General features: G+C 34.5%; 1 long non-coding RNA gene across 1 annotated transcript in view; it reads right to left on the bottom strand.

Annotated features, from left to right (window-relative positions):
• LOC107527566 (uncharacterized) overlaps window positions 1–20,175 on the bottom strand; it is a 169,340-nt gene that overhangs the window by 57,718 nt on the left and 91,447 nt on the right. The window contains exon 4 of the long non-coding RNA XR_015713702.1: window positions 15,800–15,946. This is a non-coding gene — a long non-coding RNA (uncharacterized LOC107527566). The remainder of the gene's footprint in view (window positions 1–15,799; window positions 15,947–20,175) is intronic.

Here is a 20,175-nt window from a genome sequence, read left to right as displayed (position 1 = left end):
TCTAATCTGTACTCTACATCTTTATGACTGTTTCTATAACTGGCAGTTTGTACTTCTTTATCCCTTTTCCTTTTTCATCCATCCCTCCAACCACTTTTCAATCTGGCAACCAACAAACTGTTCTCTGTATCTATGAGTGTGTTTCTGTGGGGGTTTTTTGTTCATATATTTTGTTTTTTATAATCCACATATAAGTGAAAGCATATGGTATTTGTCTTATCTGACTTATTTCACTTAGCATAATACCCTCTAGGTCCATTCATGTTGTCAAAAATGGCACAATTTCATTCTTTTTATGTTTAGTAATATTCCATTGTATATATGTTCCATTTCTTCATCCATTTATCTATCAATGGACATTCAGGTTGTTTCTATATCTTCGCTATTGTAAATAATGCTTCAATGAACGTAGCAGTGAATGTCTTTCCAAATTAGTGTTTTGGGGTTCTATAGATAAATATCCAGAAGTGGAATTGCTGAGTCATATGGCAGCTCTGTTTTTAATTTTTTTAGTAACCTCCATACTACTGTCCATACTGGCTGGACCAATTTACAATCCTACCAACAGTGCATGAGCATTCCCTTTTCTCCACATCTTCACCAACACTTGTTGTTTGTTGATTTATTGATGATAGCCATTCTGACAGATGTGAGGTAATATCTCATTGTGGTTTAATTTTCGTTTTCTTGATTAATTATGTTGAGCATCATTTCATATATCTATTGGTTATCTGTATTTTATACCTTATCTTTCATTTCTATTTGTCTATAGGAGTCAGGGGCTTTTCAACCAGAAAGTTATTTTATGTTCTCTACCTTTTAAAAATTGAAACCCTATGAACATAGGGGTACATATATTCTTTCTGATTAATGTTTCAGGATTCTTAGGATACATTCCTAGGAGTGGAATCACATAACACAGTTTACAATAGCTAAGATCTGGAAACAGCCCAAGTGCCCATCAGAAGATAAGTGGATAAAAATCTATGGGACATTTACACCATGGAATACTATGCAGCTGTAAAGAAGAAGAATCTTGTACCCTTTGGGACAGTATGGATGGACCTAGAGAAAATTATGCTAAGTGAAATAAGCCAGGCAGTGGAAGACAGACATCACATGTTCTCGCTTATACGTGGAATCTAAAGAACTTAATAAGCTGATGAACAGAATAGATTCAATGACATGGAAGCATAGATGAGACTGACGAATGTCAGAGGAATGGAGGAGGGCGGGGGGGTGGAGGGGGAGAGAGTAACTAAAGAACTTATATGCATATATGCACAACCCAAGGACACATACAATGGTGGGGAGAGGGACTGGGGAGAGGGATGGGATGGGGTGGAACGGGTCATTGGAGAGAAAAAGGGGCTTCTGTAATATTTAAAACAAAAATAAAATAAAATAAAAATTGAAACCCAAATAAATAGATAATTCAAACATTTTTGTGAAAAAAATAATTCAGTGTAAATAAACTAGATCAAACCAAGTAAGCCAGCTATTTCACAATGAACAAATTATATTTATTTACTGTTTTCTACTTTTTATCCCTCCAAATTTAATACTGATTATAGGAAACCTGAGGAAACACACTGTATTAGTAGAAAGTAAGAATTAAGAAGCTGAAGATGGTATTAGAAGATGACATGAGAACATACATAGCTAAACTCTTTGTACTAACTGGTTCATACTTTTGCAATCAAACAAATTAAGAAGATAATGCTCTTCTAGGTATAAATCTCACTTTTATTTCAGTTATGACCTAAGCCAAAATATGCATTTGGCTTAAAATGGTACTACTTTCAAGTCACTCCCTTAGTTTTGAGAAAATACTTGGAGGAAGGTCTTATCAAATACAGGCATACCTTGTTTCATTGCACTTCACAGATATTGTGTTTTTTACAAATTGAAGGTAAGACCCTCTAACAGCAAAATGATTATGACATGCTGAAGGTTTAGAAAATGGTATTTTCTAGCAATAAAATATTTTTAAATTAAGATACATACATTGTTATTTTAGACATGCTGCTGTTTCACATGTAATAGACTATAGTATAGTGCTAACATAACTTTTATATACACTGGAAAATAAAAAAATAATGTAGGTATGGCTTTGTAACAGTAACCTGAAACTCAACCTGCAATCTCTCTGAGGTATGCTTGTAGTTATAAATTATTCTTGCTTATTAGCTTATAATAATTTGTGGTATTCTTACTAATCCATTTTAAATGTAAACTATAACTTGTTCTCAGATTATCACAAATAAAATGTTAAATTGCCACTATAATTCCAAGGTGTTTTCTTATAGCTGTCTAAAATGAACATGGGTTTAGCCAATATGTTGGCACTTAAACACTTTATTAAACAAGGATACTTTGAAGGTTATTAGGCCTAATTATTTATCAGCATGTTATTCATCCCCAAATCATAATCATCAGAAAAATGTCAGTATGTACTAGAAATTTTTATAAGAGATACTTTTTACTTCCTGTATTTCAAGTACTGTTTTGCATAGTTTCTTGCTTTAGGGGCATGTATGCATGTAATAAGAACTTCATGGAAGTTCCTTTAAGCCAAAACTTTAGTGGACACCAAACAGTGCTTGGGTGGAGTGGGAAGATGAGAAACAGGAAAAAAACTGGAGGTAAGAAGTTGTTTTTTTGAGGTGCTATTGGAATAGTCCAATAGAAGTGTGCAGTTAGAAGTTGAATGTATATTGTTTGGAATCCTGTAGGTAGTTCAGGAATACTGACAGAAACTTTGGAGTTATAGGCATAAAAGTGTAGACATGGGCATGTCTGTAGTTATCCAGGAAGAGCCTATGTAGTCAAAAGAGCAGGTGGAGAGGATTGGTCTCTCCACCTCATCAATGTTTCAGGAGTGTCTAGGCAAAAATACTTGAAAAGAGAATAAGAGGAAATATCCACAATGATAGAAGAAAACCAGGAGAAAAAGGTATCACAGAAGCTGAGCAAAGTCAGTCTCAAGGAGACAGTTGTCCAACAGTCTCAAATATCAAAGAGATATGAAGTAAGATAAGCAAAGAAAACTGAGGAATGCTTTTAGAGACACTGAGCTTATTGGTAAATCTAAGAAGACCTGTATTTAAAGGAATGGTAAGGTTTGTTGGGATTCCAGATGGTTGAATGGGCAGTAAGTAAGTAGAGGCAGCAAATGTATTCTGCTCTGGTGATGACTCTTAACTATAAAGAACACAGTTTGATGGCTAGAGAGATTTATATTACTGACAAAGGCTATAAAAAAGGTATCTGATAAACAAGTTCCTTAGAGAAAAAGAAGCAGAAGAGGATAAATCATCCATGTGGAGAAGAAGAAAGACCCCTGTTCCATTTGAATTATAAGGTAAGAAAGAGAAAATACATGAATATGGAGAACCATAGTAGAAAGGAAAAAACAAAATTGTAGGAATTCTCGCCATATACCCTTAATTTCCTCAGTGCAGTGAGAGGCTGTCTTCTGCTGAGACTGAAAGAGAAGCAGAATTTTAGATTTGAGAAAAAATACGCAAGATTGGAATAGACAATATGGAGCAGTGTAAAAGAATGTGAGGGCTTATCTATTTGGTGACTAAGAATTACTGGAAAGTATTGCATATCCATCTAAACTTGGAAACTATAAATTTATTGTAACTTCCATATATATAGTTATATGACACTCTTTCAAGATTTAGATGAAATGGTTCCCACACTATAAAAATTCCTCTGAAACAAACAAGCAGAATTTACAAGTCTTTCTCTTATGGTACCACTAAGCTTAAAATATGTCTCTGTAATTGCACTTATATATTATGCATAGGTTATTTGTGCTACATGCTGCTCCTCAACCAGATAGTGAGCTCCTAGAATGGCTGTATTTTAGTTTCCAGTATATATCAATAAATGTTTGTTGAATAAGTAAATGAGTAATTATTCATCCTTCTAGGGTAGTGTATGAGCAAATGTATATTTACAGTATAATCATTAATACTTCTCTCAGAATCCCTTCCCTGCCATTGTTCCAGCCCAGGTACTCTGACTACATAGTTTGTTTCTGTCAAAATGTATCCAGTATAATCTAGAGAAGCATGTAACTTTGATAGAGAGCACAGTATATTAACTAATCTGAGATGTTTAAATTCCTGATTTAAAAGCTCAGAAAAGAACCCTGTATGATAAACAAGATATTATAGTACAAAGGTAATTTTATCTATAATTTTAAAAAATTTTTCACATTTTATTTAAGGGAATTAATTTACTATTATATATACTTCTGGTCAATCTGTTAAAGTCCATAACTAAAAAAATGAATGATTAATTTAAAACGTGGCTTGTATTTGAAAGTTTTTTTTCCAAAAATATTCCATTGTTATTTCTTGTCAAACAATCATTATGTGCAGACTTCTTCCAGTCTCCGGAATATGAGCAAGTATGATGTGCAAGACTGGAGCCTAGTCCATGTGACTTCATTTATTAGCTAGAGTACTAGCTGCATGTGGAAAATGGGGCATGTTTTAATGATGTGTTGTATAATAAAGTTTTATCATGAAAGGCATTTCAATCCAAATTAGGTCATTTATTTCTTTTAATAGCAGTTTAAATCTATTCATTCACACTGTGCAGACAATATTCCTTCTTCTCTCACAATAATTTTGCAGTCTTTTTTTAGCGTATGTGACCGATATTGGGTGAATCAATTTTCAAGGATGGATTAGCAGGCTTTTTCTGTAAAAATTCAGGTAATGATAAAAGAATTACTTTAAAAATCACACCGACATTTGCCATGTTCACAATGATACCTATTATTTTATATTAAGGAATTCTATAGCAGCCTAGAAATTAAAAAGCTAGCTTTTTGTTCAAATGAGTTGTAAATTAATTATTTACTGTACTTACCAGTCCTTCCTTTGATGATATACTGCTAAATAAATAATTCATGTAAATTCTACACTGAAAGTTGTAATAATAAAAGTTACTGATCTTGAATCAGGTATCATGGGCTTCTATTATTTTTGAAGACATCCCCCATCTTATCTACCCACCCCCACACTTTCCTGGAAGTTCTATTTAGAATATGAATAATCTTCAATTTTCAAAGTTATAAGAGAGCATATTCTTAGAGCTGTATTATATGACAGGAAAGGAAGAGCTTGTATACTTTGCCATTTAGCTTCCCGTAATATTTTACCCTATGAAAGAACATTGAAATGGTACTTATGTTCTGGGTTTCAGATATATTCTTGTTTATGAGGTTATCTTTCCCTTTGAAATCATTCCAGTTTGCTCTCCCACAGAAAATGCAAACCATCTACTGAAAAATATGCATAATGTTGGTTTTAGGTAAGAGGGTCCAGTTTGCTCTCCCACAGAAAATGCAAACCATCTACTTAAAAATATGCATCATGTTGGTTTTAGGTAAGAGGGTAAAAAGAAGTTTCAGTCAGAAACAAAAGAGGGGGATGGCTTTTAAATATTTTTCCTAAGATATTAGATATATTTAACTGTGAGAAAGCTTAAAGGTACATACAGAGGGATGTTACTACCCATCATTTATTCATTCATTTATTCACTATCTCTGTCATTGTTATAAGCACTGAGGAAATAGCAGTGAACAAATAAGCAAAATCTCTGCTATGATAGAGCTCATATACTTGTCGGGGAAGATAAACAAAATAAATAAGAAAATTATATAGCTTTTTAACAGGTGGTAAGTGTTATAGGGAAAATGAAGGATGAAAGAGGAGTGGGTAGTATATATAATTTTACATAAGATGGCCAGAGAAGAATTTACTCAGCTGGTGACACCTGAGCAATAATATGGAGGCAATGAAGTGAACCACATGGATATTTGGGGTAAGATAATTCCTACCATAAGGAAAAGCAAATGCAACAGCCCTTAGCTTGACTATGGAGGAATACCAAAGAGGACAATGTTGATGTAGTGGGTGAACAAAAGAGAAGTTTGAGAAGTTGAAGTCAAGGTAAGTAAGAAGTTCAGATTGTAAAGAGCTCTGTAGGACTTTGATTTTAACACTTACTGATATGGGGAGCTGTTGGAGGATTTTAAGCAGAGGACGTTATGGTTGAAATGTTTGTGTCTCCACAAAATTCACATGCTGGAATTCTTATGCCCAATGTGAGGGTGTTAGAACATGGAACTTTTGGGAGGTTATTAGGTCATGAGGGTGAATCCCTCATGAATAGGATTAGTGCCCTTAAAAAAGATCTTCCACAAAGTTCTCTAGCCACTTCCACCATGTAGAAAGACCATCAACTTCCAGTCTCCAAAGCTCTGAGAAAGCTACCAAATCTGTGGTGTTTTATTACAGCAGCCCAACAGACAAAGACAGAGGAGTAACATGATTTGACATGCCTCAAATGACTAAAGCAAGATCTAACAAAACTTACTATTGAAAGCATATTTCCTTTGTTTAGCAGCTTCAGTGAAATCTCTACCTCTTTTCAGTAAATTGGGAATCACTGTTCATAACTCTGGTGAGCTTACCACTATTTTTCTCCATTGCTTTTCTGTAATTGTATTTTATGTTCTATAATAATAGCTGGGAAGATAAATTAAATACAAGTGCACAATGATACACTATTAAAATTATGAATTCAAACTTCATAATGATGATCAAAAGGCTCATATTACTATGATGTTCATTATTGTGTGGCCACAGGCTTTTATAGAATGCATCTATGTATAGAACGCAATTCAATTTCTCTTCAGACTTTATCATCCATCGGCAGTATGGATAAGTGATGCCATTAGGTACAAAGAACCTTTTCTCATTGCTAAAAGGTTTAAATTTATCCCATTTTAGAATCATAAGGAAAAGAAAGATTTCTGCTGGTTATGAGTTATTTTGGAAAGTAAATGTATTAATGCAAGCTCCATAATTAGCAATATATTTAGGCAAATTTTGTGGAAAGTTTACCTTTGTTGATGCCAAAGAGATTTTCTTCAAGACTTGGTTAATAGCACAGTACTATGAATGGGCTTTACTATGAAAGCTACATATATATATATTTAAATGAATTTCTAAAAATAAACATATTTTGAAAGAAACACCACAAGGGTAAAAAAATTACTGAAAGACTTGAAGATGTAACATGGGATAATCTTTCTCTTCTGTTTTTCTTTATAAACATTCAGAATATTCTGATTGTATAAAGCCTTATAGGTCTTTGGTTATTACCCTTACTGAGATGAAAACCATTAAAGGAATTCAAGCAAAGATATAATGTATGTACATATGAAATATATATGTGTGTGTGTGTGTGTGTGTGTGTGTGTGTGTGTGTGTGTGTATGTATGTATGTATATCAGGGTTAAACTGAAATAAAGAAAAAGATCTAGGTTAATGTGTGAGAAAAATAGCTAAAACTACAAGAGTGGACAGAAATTAATTTCAGAAAGGCTTATTTTAACAATGAGGCTCTGATCTGAATGGAAAGACTTAAAAGAAGCAAAATAAAAGGATCCATTTTAGAGAAAAATTAAGCACTAAATACAAACTTTTTATTGCTTATTTTCCTGGAGTATCACTTTTATTACTCTAATCTCCAGTAAACAAAATCCAGATAATAATATCACAAACTTATTATGTTACTTTAACTCTAAAAAGCATAAGAAATATATGCTGCTAATTAAATAATAGTAAAATATAATCTCAAGTTTCAATGAACATTTGGTAATCAGTGCTGGGTAGAGAGAGGTGGATAGCTAAACTGTTAAGTCAATCAAGTCAGCAGCTCTTATCAATGCCCCTGTTCTATGTAGTCAGCTCATTTTCTTTCTTTCTTTTTTTAAAAAGATTGTTTGAATTGATTTTGAGAGAGAGGGAAACGTCAACATGGGAGCAAAACATCAATCAGCTGCCTCTTGCACCGCCAACCAGGGGGATCAAACCCACAACCTGGGCATGTGCCCTGACTGGGAATTGAACCAGCACCCTTACAGTGCAAGGGACAATGCCCAACCAACTGAACCACACTGGCCAGGGTCCAGCTAATTTTCTACAGTGTTTCTGCCAAATATATTTTTCAGGTTTTAATGTGAGTGGCTGACAACTCTGTATCAAAATGCCTTAAATGTACTACTGGGATCTTCAAGTTTGACAAAATTCAACATCCATTGATGATAACTCTCAACAAAGTGGGTATAGACAGAATGCACCTCAACATAATAAAGGCCATATATGAAAAGCCCACAGCTAATATCATACTCAATGGTAAAAAAGATTAAAATTTTCCTTTAAGATCAGTAGCAAGAAAAGAATGCCCACTCTCACCCTTTTTTTTCAGCAGAGTATTGGAAGTGCTTACCAGAGAAATTAGACAAGAAAAATAAATAAAAGGCATCCAAATTGGAAGTAGTAAAACTGTCACAATTTGCAGCCGACGATTTTATATTATATAGAAAACCTTAAAAACTCCACCAACAAAATATAACTAATAAATTAATTCAGTAAAGTTGCAGGGTATTAAACGAATATACAGAAATCTGTTGCATATGTATATACCATCAACAAACTATCAGAAAGAAAAAGAAATAAAATAATCCTATTTATAATGCATCAAAAATAATAAAACACCTAGTAATAAATTTAACCAAGGAAGTGAAAGACTGAATACTACATGGCATTGATGAAAAGAATTGAACAAGGCACAAGTGAATGAAAAGATATTCCATGCTCATGAACAGGAAAAATTAATATTGTTAAAATGTCCATATTACCCACAACAATCTTCAGGTTCAGTGTAATACTTATCAAAAATTCAATAGCATTTTCACAATATAGAACAAACAATACTAAAATATGTATGAAACCACAAAAGATCCAAAATAGTCAAAGAAAAAGAATAACAAAGAGAAAAAGAATAACAAAGCTAATTGCATCAACCTTTTACGGAGAAAAAGAATAACAAAGCTAATTGCATCAACCTCCCTGATTTCAAATTATATTACAAAACTATAATAATAAAAGCAGCATGTGTAAATGCTATTGGAAAAGACTAGGAATGGACTGTATCTGAATTGCTTCAGAATTAAATGCAATTTCATCATTTGTGTTATGTTTTTCAAAAACTAGTTAATGGTTCTGTCATGTTATCAATGAAATTTATTTTAACTCTTTTATAGCATTCCTGTTTACTATTTGTAGGTTTTCACTTTTATAATAGTTTTCTGAGTCTTACTAAGTATGTTTTTGTATGTTTATTTCAGTAGTTAATTATGAAAATATGAAGGCAGTTTGTATTAATGCTCAGCAGATATGAAGGAGCATGAGGATGGACTGGCAGATTCAGATTTAGAACAGTGTTTCCTTTCCTGCATTATCTATTCCTACAACTTATTTAAACTTTATTATCTAGTAATAAGTACAATTAATTTTAGTAGAAGACCCTAAAGGAATGCTCAAATACAATTTTTTTCCTATATTCATTGCATATCCAAGTATGATAATATTGATTCAGTCTGAAACAAAGGATACTATATGACAAAAAAAAATTTCAGAGTTTGAACACTTAAAGTTGGTAATTAAAATAATATTGAAGAAAATAAATACAGTTTTTTCACTTCTTTTACATACACAATAAATGAATATTGACTTTAAATTGATATATTTCCAATGAATGGTCTTAGAAAAATTTTACACAGAACACATTCTCTGTGCATGATGTAGTAATCAATGAAAACCTAAAAAGGTAATACAGGTTTTTCAAAGTAAATAAAATCCTTTCTGATCTGAAAGGATCTGTTGATTTTTATTAAGCTTTTCTTTGCCTTGTAATACAAGGTGCATTAATGAGATAGAACTAAGTATATCAATATATGTAACTACTTTTTGTGATATACAATGAACTCTTCTCTAAAGTTTAGGTATCATCTTAAAAGGCCAAGGATATAAGACACTCTCTAATTGTTTGTCTTGATTTTGCTGAGTACTGATACGATTTCAGTAAGCAAACTCTTTTGATTTTTTTCCTTAGTGTTTTTTTTCTTTTCTTTTTCTTGCAAAGAAATGAAGTGCATGCTATCAAAAATACAGAAAGGGCCAGATGTAAATATTAACTTAAAGTTCTTGCTGTACTTAAAAAAAAATCATGTGAATACTGAAATATTGTAAATCACTTTCAATATTTGAACTGCTAGGCAATGACATCTATAGTTTTACCTCTTTTTTATCTCATAGAAATAAATATGACACTTTAAATATGCAAACATATTGGAGGGAAGATGGCAGCACTCTAACAAGGAGCAGAGCATACTTGCTCCCAGCCACAGACTCAATTTACCACTAAATACCGCATAACCAGCTTGGAAAAACAAGAGAAGTATGCCTGAGTGGACATATTTCGAGTAAGGGGCACTGAAGAAACATCATAGAGTCTGGTAAGAGAGGGGGAGCTATAGAAAGGGGGAGTCCCCCTGAAGGCAGTGCTAGGCTCCAAGCCCCGAGGGTTAGAGGCTGCAAAGGTCCCTCCTCTAGAGAGAGTGAACTGGAAACAAAAAGCTTGGATCTCAAACCTGGAGCTGAGGAGAAGGGAAGGGAAGCCTGTGCAGAGTGGGCAGAGGGAGCCAGGGGAATAGTGTGCCTGCTAGGAGGGAACAGCACCTTCGCAGTGAAACAACGCATCTAATGGTAGCAGCAGGGACAGGAGTCTTTCACCCTGGGTGCTGACCATGGGTAAGGCTGTCCCACAGTGTGTGGCTTCCCAACATAAAGGGGCCAGAGGGCTGCACCAAGCAGCCTCCTAAAGGGAACCTCTGCCTTTCTGTAAGGCACTGTGTAGAACTCCAGAAAGCGTTTGAACTGTGTGGCACAGGGAAGGGGAAGATAGCCCTCTAACTGCCAGAGAGACACCAGAGCTGCCTGTGGGGGCGGATCTGGACTCCAGCCACCAGAGTTGCTAGTATGGCAAATCAGGGATTTTTGACACACTTTGAGGGGAGATATAATAATGCACAAGAGAGCAAAGGATAGAAAACTTGGTGGAAGAAATGATGATAGAAAACTACCCTAAACTAGTGAGGGAGAAAGCCACACAACTTCAAGAAGCACAGAGGATTCCAAACAAGATGGACCCAAAGAAACCCACTCCAAGACACATCATAATTAAAATGGCAAATGTTAATGACAGAGAACATTAAGGGCTGCAGGGAGAGAAACAAGCAGTGACCTATAAGAGAAACCCCATAAGGCTGACAGCAGATTTCTCAACCGAAACTCTTCAGTACAGAAGAGAGTGGCATGAAGTTCTCAAAGTAATAAAAAGCAAGAACATGTGACCAAGACTGCTTTATCCAGCAAGGCTATTATTTAAAATTGAAGGTGAAATAAAAAGCTTCCCAGAGGATAAAGGAGTTCAGTACCACCAAATCAGCATTGCAAGAATTGTTAAAAGGACTACTCTAAGAAAAAGAAGAAATATTGAAAAGTATATCAGCATAAAGGGGAAAAAACGTCATTAAATAAGTATATAACAAGAGTAACCTTAAATTTAAATGGAATAACTGGTCCAGTCAGAATAGCTGAACAGATAAGAAAACAGGAGCCAAACATATGCTGTCTACAAGAGACCCACCTGAGAGCAAAAGATTATCACAGACTAAAAGTGAAGGGATGGAATAAAATATTCCATGCAAATAGAAATGAAAAAAAATGTGCTGAAGTAGCAATACTTATTTCTGAAAAAATAGACATCAAAATAAAGAACACAAGAGACAAAGATGGTTACTAATTATACAAAAGGGATCAATCCAACAGGAGGAAATAATCCTTATAAATATATATGCACCCAATATAGGAGCACCTCAATATATATAAAAAGTTCCTTGGTGGACTTTAAAGGGAAGATTGACAGAAACACAATCATAGTGGGAGACTTTAACACCCCACGGTCAGCATTGGACAGATAATCAAGACAAAAACTCAACAGGGAAACGCAGACCTTAAATGAATCACTAGACCAAATGGATTTAATTGACATTTACAGAACATTTCACCCCAAAGCAGCAGAATACACATTCTTCTCAAGTGCACATGGAACATTCTCAAAAATAGACCACATGTTAGTGCACAAGGCAAGTCTCTACAAATATAAGAAGTTTGAAATCAAATCAAGAATCTTCTCCAATCACAATGCTATGAAACTAGAAATCAACCAGTATAAAAAAAAACTCAAAAATATTCAAACACATGGAGGCTAAATAGCATGTTATTAAACAATGAATGGGTTACCAAGGAGATCAAGGAAGAAACCAAACACTTCATGGAAAGTAATGAAAATGAACAGAAAATAACCCAAAACCTATGGGACACGGCGAAAGCAGTCTTGAGAGGAAAATTCATATCGTTACAGGCCTATCTCAAGAAACAAGAAAAAGATCTAATGAACCATCTAACACAACAACTAAAAGAACTAGAATGAGAACAGCAAGAAAAGCCCCGAGGAAGTAGAAGGAAGGAAATCATAAAAATCAGAGCAGAGATTAATGACATAGAGACTAAAGAAACAATACAAAAAAATCAATGAAACCAAGAGCGGTTCTTTGAAAAGGTAAATAAGATTGATGCACCTTTAGCCAGACTCACTAAGAAACAAAGAGAGAGGACCCAAATAAATAAAATCAGAAATGAAAGAGGCAATATAACAACTGATCCAACAGAAATACAAAGGATTGTAAGAAAATATTATGTGGAACTATATGCCAGCAAATTGGACAACATGGGGGAAATGGACAAATTCCTAGAAGCATACAACCTTCCACAGCTGAATCAAGAAGAGGCAGAAAACCTGAATAGGCCGATAACAACTAATGAAATTGAAGCAGTAATCAAAAAACTCCCAGCAAACAAAAGTCCTGGACCAGATGGATTTACAGGCGAGTTTTACCAAACATTCAAAGAAGATTTAACACCGATTCTCCTCAAACTATTCCAGAAAATTCAAGAGGAGGGAAAACTCCCAAATTCTTTTTATGAGGCCAGCATCACCCTAATCCCAAAACCAGATAAAGATACTACAAAGAAAGAAAATTACAGGCCAATATCCCTGATGAACATAGATGCTAAAATCCTCACTAAAATACTAGCCAACTGGATCCAGCAATACATTAAAAAGATTATACATCATGACCAAGTGGGATTTATTCCAGGGATGCAAGGCTGGTACAACATCTGCAAATCAATAAATGTGATACATCACATAAACAAAATGAAGGACAAAAATCATATGATCATATCAATAGACACAGAAAAAGCATTCCACAAAATCCAGCACCCATTTCTGATAAAAACTCTCAGCAAAGTGGGAAAAGACGGATCATACCTCAACATAATAAAGGCCATATATGACAGACCTACAGCCAACATCATACTCAATGGGCAAAAACTAAAACCATTTCCATTAAAAACCAGAACAAGACAGGGATGTCCACTTTCCCCACTCTTATTCAACATAGTGCTGGAAGTCCTCGCCATAGCCATCAGACAGGAGGAAAACATAAAAGGTATCCAAATTGGAAAGGAGGAAGTAAAACTGTCATTATTTGCAGATGACATGATACTGTACACAGAAAACCCTAAAGGCTCCATCAAAGTACTACTAGATTTGATAAACGAATTTGGCAAGGTAGCTGGATACAAAATCAACATCCGGAAATCAATGGCATTCTTATACACCAACAATGAACTTTCAGAGAGAGAAACTAAAAAAACAATACCATTTACCATATTTCTTATTAACTGCATTCTTGGGTATTTAATTTCATTGCTATAATGACAGAGATATTTTGTTTCTTAGTTATATCCCCAAGATATAAAAAAAGCTAACAATATTTTATGTGTCTGTGTATATACAATATGTGTATATATATATAAACACACACAGATATATATATAGTGCTAGTCTGCCTTTGACTTTTTAAATTTTATTTTTATTGTGGAGAGTATAACAGATGTCCCCCATTTTCCCCCTTTGTCCCTCTCTACCAGGCTCTGACCCCACCCCAGGCCTTCATTGCATGATTGTCTGTGTCCATGGGCTACGCATACAAGTTCTGAGATCTATCAGTCTGTTCCATGCTTCCATGTCTCTGGACCTATTGTGTTGTGTTCATCAGTTTATTTTGTTCATTAGATTCCACTTAAATATAAGTGAGATTATGTGAGATCTCTGACTAGCTTATTTTGCTTAGTGTAATAATCTCCAGGTCCATCCATGCTGTCCCAAAGGGTAAGAAATCCTTCTTTTTACAGCTGCATAGTATTCAATTATGTAAATGTACCATAGCTTTTTTATCCACTCTTCTACTTGTGGACACTTGGGCTGTTTCCAGATCTTAGCTATTGTAAATAATGCTGCTATGGACATAGGGGTGTATATATTCTTTCTGATTAGTGTTTCACGATTCTTAGGATATATTTCCAGATGTGAGATAATTGGGCCAAACAGCAGTTTCATTATAAATTTTTTGAGGAATCTCCATACCGTTTTCCACAGTGGCTGCACCTATCTGCCTTCCCACTAGCAGTGTACTAGGATTCCCTTTTCCCCACATCCTTGCCAGCACTTACTGATTGTTGTTTTATGAATGGTAGACATTCTTGCAGGTGTTTGCAACTAGCCATTTTAGGAAACTATTCTGTTAGTACTAATAATTTTTGTAGTTGAATACACTGTATTTATTAGAAAAATAGGATCACCTGCATCTAAGAAATATTTGTTGAATGCAAAAAAAAAAAAAAAAAAAAGGAATATCCAACACAGTATAGGATATGGGTAAGTAATTATTCTTTGGAAATAAACTACATAAGTGTCTCATTCAAATATATTAAAATATAAAATTAAACATATCAGCATATTATCTTATTACCCTACAGAACTGTAACAGAAAACACACTTGATTTAATTACATTGTTTAAATATTACTCCCTTAAACATGGCTCCTAATCAAGGAAACATTCACCTTAAAATAATATTTTTGTAAATTTTATTTTTTCTTTCTTTTAAAATAAAAATAATAGCCTGGTCTGGCATGGTTCAGTCTTTGAGCATCAACCTATGATCCAGAAGATTGTGGTTTGATTGCCAGTCAGGGCACATGCCCGGGTTGCACATGTGGGGGGTGTGCAGGAAGCAAACTATCTCTCCCCTTAACCAAAGTTTTGGTTTCTGTGGTTTCAGTCATACAGGGTCAACCATAGTCTGAGAATATGATTTTTATTTTTAATCCTCTCCTGAGGATATGTTTTTTACTGATTTTAGAGAGAGAGGAAGGGAGGGGGAGAGAGAAACATTGATGGGAGAGAGAAAAACATCAATCAGTTTCCTCCTGTATGCACTCAGACTGGGGATCAAATCCACAACCTGTGTATGTGCCCTGACCAGGAATTGAACCCCAGACCCTTTGGTGCACAGGTCAACACTACAACCAACCGAGCGACACCAGCAAGGGCTACAGTCTGAAAATATGAAGTGGAAAATTCCAGAAATAAACAATTCAAAAGTTTTAAATTGCACAGTAAGTATTCTGAGTAGGGTAATGAAATCTCCCACCCTCCTGCTCCATCTCACCAGTGATTCAAATCAACCCTTGGCTCAGGGTATAGAGGTTTTATACACCCTCTAGCCCATTTTAGCCACTTAATAGCAATCACTGTTATCAGATCAACTGTCACTGAATCACAGTGCTTGTGTTCAAGTAACCATTATTTTACATAATACTGGGCTCAAAGTACAAGAGTAGCAATGCTGGCAATTCAGATATGCCAGAGAAGCCATAAAGTGCTACCTTTAAGTGAAGAGGTGAAAGTTCGGTATAATCCACAGCTTCAGGCATCCACTGTGGGGTCTGGAACACATCCCCCTCAGAAAAGGGAGGACTACTATACATGCAGGAAAACTTCAAATACTGCTGCAAAGTCAGTAACAACAAGACCTAAAGAAAAAGAAGTGAAAAGATTATCAAGTGTATGGATTCCAGACCAAAAAGCTAAAAAACTGGAAATACATTTTCTCACAAAGAATAAGGACTGTCTATACACAACCACCTTAAATAGAAATCACACAATCCTGCAGAAGTGACTTTTTTATTCCTAGTGGTGGCTACTTTAGTGATTTCAGACACAACTACAATTTTCAAAGCCTTCAGCTATCAGACAAAGTCTAAGTGCAGATGAGAAATCTACAAAATAATTCCCAGCAATGATATATAAGTTAATGGAGTGCTGTACTTTAGATCAAATTTTCAATTTTCTTGAAACAAATATTTACTTTAAACTCATGTCTTAAAGAGCTACAGGAAGAGTTTGAAGAGCTCTGAAATTCAGAGAAACATGCATGGGATGATGTAGGGCTGGGAAAGATTCTTAATTGTGACATTTGGCAAAAGTGTCAAACCCAGAAAAATGAACCATACCAATTCAAATTTTTTTCAGTTCATAAGATTTATCTCAATTATTTCTCATTTACAAAGGCATTCCTTTTAGGGCACCTTTATTTTTTATTGTATTTTTGGCATTTTTTAAAAAAATATATATATTTTTATTGTTGACAGTACTACAAATGTCCCCCATTTCCACCCCTTTTTCACCCTCCACCCAGGCCCCGCCCCATCCCAGGCTTTCAACCCACTATGTTCTGTGTCCATGGACTAAGTTATTTGGTTTATCTGTTCCCCCACCCCCCTCCCCTCTGAGATCTGTCAGTCTATTCCATGTATCAATGCTTCTGGTCATATTTTGTTCATCAGTTTATTTTGTTCATTAGATTCCACATATGAGTGAGATCATGTGATACTTGTTTTTCTCTGACTGACTTATTTTGTTTAGCATAATACTCTCCAGGTGCATCCACAAGGTCCCAAAAGGTAAGAGATCCTTCTTTTCCACAGCTGCATAGTATTCCATTGTGTAAACATTCCACAACATTCCATATGGTTTCAGGTAATTCCTCCACACAACCTCACTATAACTCACAAGCTGTAACTCTTCCAAAACTCACTTCCAGAAGCAAACTATAGATCTTTTTCAATGAAAAGTGCCATATTTATTATTGTATCTGTATATTTTATATTTTAGCTATTTAATACAGGTAAAACTGTGGTACCATATTTATTAGGTTCCAATACTTTGTTTTTTAAAGTGTTTGAATGTTGTACCCGCAACCTCCCAGTTTACTACGTAGTTTTGAAGAACATGGTGACTCTTAGGGAACAATAAGTAGTGTGATAGCAGAACTGACTGCACATTAAAATGTATCCCTAGAGGAAGCCGGACAACTAGAGAGCTCTGTGATGGGGCCAATCATTCTGATTTGTCAAATAATTGTTTCCCTGAATTCCTCTTTGACATCAGGTAATCAACCTACAGTGAAGGCCGTTATAAGAAACTCATCATTCTATTTACAGTGAGAATGTTGTTGAGTATAATGTTCACTGTACTAACAGTATTCTCTTTATGATGACCCACGAAATAAATTTCACTCTGGCCTCAGTCCCAGGAAATGTTATGGTTCTCCTGAGAAACTACTTTGCTTTTTATTTTAGTGTAGACTGATACTTTTAAGGGAGCAATGAATATATCTTAAATAAATGAGTAAATGTGTCTTTTTATTAGCTATGTTTCTTTCTCTGCTTTGGTTATCAAATACTAAGAATCAAATTTGTGAACCTCTTCTAACAAATGTACCAGCCTTCACAGCACATACTTAGTTTACTGCATCTTATCTTTTCTTTGCTTATTTCCCTTTTGTGCAGGTATTCTTACTCTTTTATTTTTTTAATTTTATTTTATCTTGTATATAATTTTAAGCTAATTAAATCCTTCCTGAAGCAAACTGATATATAAGCAAAATAAATTAAGATAAAATAAAATTATAATGGTAATATTAATATAATAATGCAGTACTGGGACTAAGGTATGGGTCTGCTTTCTGAAAGAAACAAACAGAAAAACTTAAAAGTTTCAAAACTTTTAAAAGAATACTAAAATGGAGAGTTGCATGATATAGCAAGTGCATAAAGTGTCAAGAATAGCAAGTATAGACTCTAGGTGGTGTATATAAGCCTTTCAAATTTGCTGAATGTTGAATTTTTCATTAAAGAAAACTTTGGAAAGGTATTACAAAATAATTTAGTGATGCGTGTAATTGAATTAAAGTATAAAACTACTTCATGATACAAAATTTAATTCAACATAAGAGTTACTTCAAGAGGGGAAGCAGAGGAAATATATTCAGTAAGAGCGTACAGGGGGGTGCTTTCAATAGTTTTGCAATTTTCAAAATTTCTTGAGCTGGGTGTGGACTAGACTAGAGGAACTGAAAAATTTGATGCAAAAGTGGGATTGAACAGAAATAGAGCCATAATTTGGGATACCATAAAATGAAATTTAAGGCATAGGGCATCTCAAGTTGGGGTATTTACTCATGGAAATGATATATTTTTTTCCAAGACTACATGTCTTATATATAGTAAGGTACTATTATATGCGTGTGTATTTATGTGGATATCACATTAATATATTTTTTAATGTGTTTTTATTGATTTTCAAGAGAGAGGAAAAGAAAGAGATAGAGAGATAGAAACATCAATGGTTGGCTACCTCCTGCACGTCCCCTACTGTGGATCAAGCCAGCAACACTGGCATGTGGCCTCACCGGGAATCAAATTGGTAACCTCTTGGTTCATGGGCTGATATTCAACCACTGAGCCACACTGGGTGGGCAATATGTTTTAAAGGCAAGCCCCATAGTGTTGTTGGTTTTAGATTAAGGGACCTAGTAAACCGCAGAAAAAGTAAATGCAATAATTTACCTCATTATTATTCTCCTTAAATGTTCAACTTATATTATAATGGGATGATTTGCAAAAAGAAAATCATTGCTTCTTGCCCTCCTCAAAACCAGAAACATCATTAAAATATTCTGGGCTGTGCTCACAATAATGGTTTCTCACTTATACATTTCAACTATAACTAATCACTGGCTTAAACTTTACTTGAAAATTTGTATAATTGCTGACGGTCTGAATAAGTGGACCTCTGACTAATAAACAAGTTACAAGTCTATTAAAAATCTTATTTTCATAGATTCTGTAGACGGAGCAGCAGAGACCTGCTAGAGGAGACTAGTATTAACAATCCCTGTGAGGTATTTCTGAATTGACATTTTATTGGATTACAATTGCACAAACTGTGCCAAGTTAACTAGGACTAAGTCACAAAAAGACAACAGTTTATTTATTTATTTTGTTCCTACGTGATTCCTGAAGAGAATAAAATCCTAACCCAGGGTATATAAATTTTTCAAACCATATATGTAACGACCATTAAGGCTAGTGAGAATCATGAGTATTTTCTCCTTCCTCTCTTTCCCCTCACACAAAAACTATGCCCAATATCTTGAAAAGAAGATAAATTAAAATATTTTTCATAGAAATAATGTAGTCTAATGTGACTAAGAGTGAAAAATGTAAAAGGGAAAATCTAGGAGTGATTCATGTGAAATCTTTAATAGTAACCCTTATTTCAAAGTCCCTGACCAGCAATTTAAACACACAAGATCATATTATAATTCCTATGCTATAAGTTACTTTTAATGTTAAAAGTTCCTCACTGTACTTTATGGCATATTTGGCTATGTGTACTTAGGAACTAAACAAGAATGACTAAACTGATTTTCTCTGTGACCTTTAGTACTGTTGACTCAAAACAATTTAGTCAATTTTTAAGTCATTTGAGAACACTGTAGACATTATCCAGAGGCTTAGGCCTGGCCTCAGCCTTGACCTTCCAAACTGACAGACAACCACCACAAACAAAAGCCAGTTTTAGCCATTTAAAAGAAAGAGAAAATCAAGTTTCTCATCCTCTTGAAACAGAAAGGAATACTTCCATACATTTTATCTTTACTATTCTGAGACAAAATTAGCTTGTTCTACTGTGCTAGTAACTGAATAAAACAGAAGCTCAAACTCCTGAAATACACCTTGGGTAAGACTAATATAAGGAATTACTTGAAAATATGTATAACAGAAGGCTGCATGTTAATTAACAAATTAGAAATATCTGACTGTATCTAGTCTACAGAGGAACAACACTAAATAATGGAACAATGCTTCAATTTTAACTAGTATTACAATTGTCAAAATCAACAGAAATTTTGAAG

The sequence above is a fragment of the Miniopterus natalensis genome, chromosome X (genome assembly GCF_054644295.1).
Source record: "Miniopterus natalensis isolate mMinNat1 chromosome X, mMinNat1.hap1, whole genome shotgun sequence".
NCBI lineage: Eukaryota > Metazoa > Chordata > Mammalia > Chiroptera > Miniopteridae > Miniopterus > Miniopterus natalensis.
Note: the sequence above shows the minus strand (reverse complement) of the source record. Positions and strands in the feature narration are given on the sequence as shown.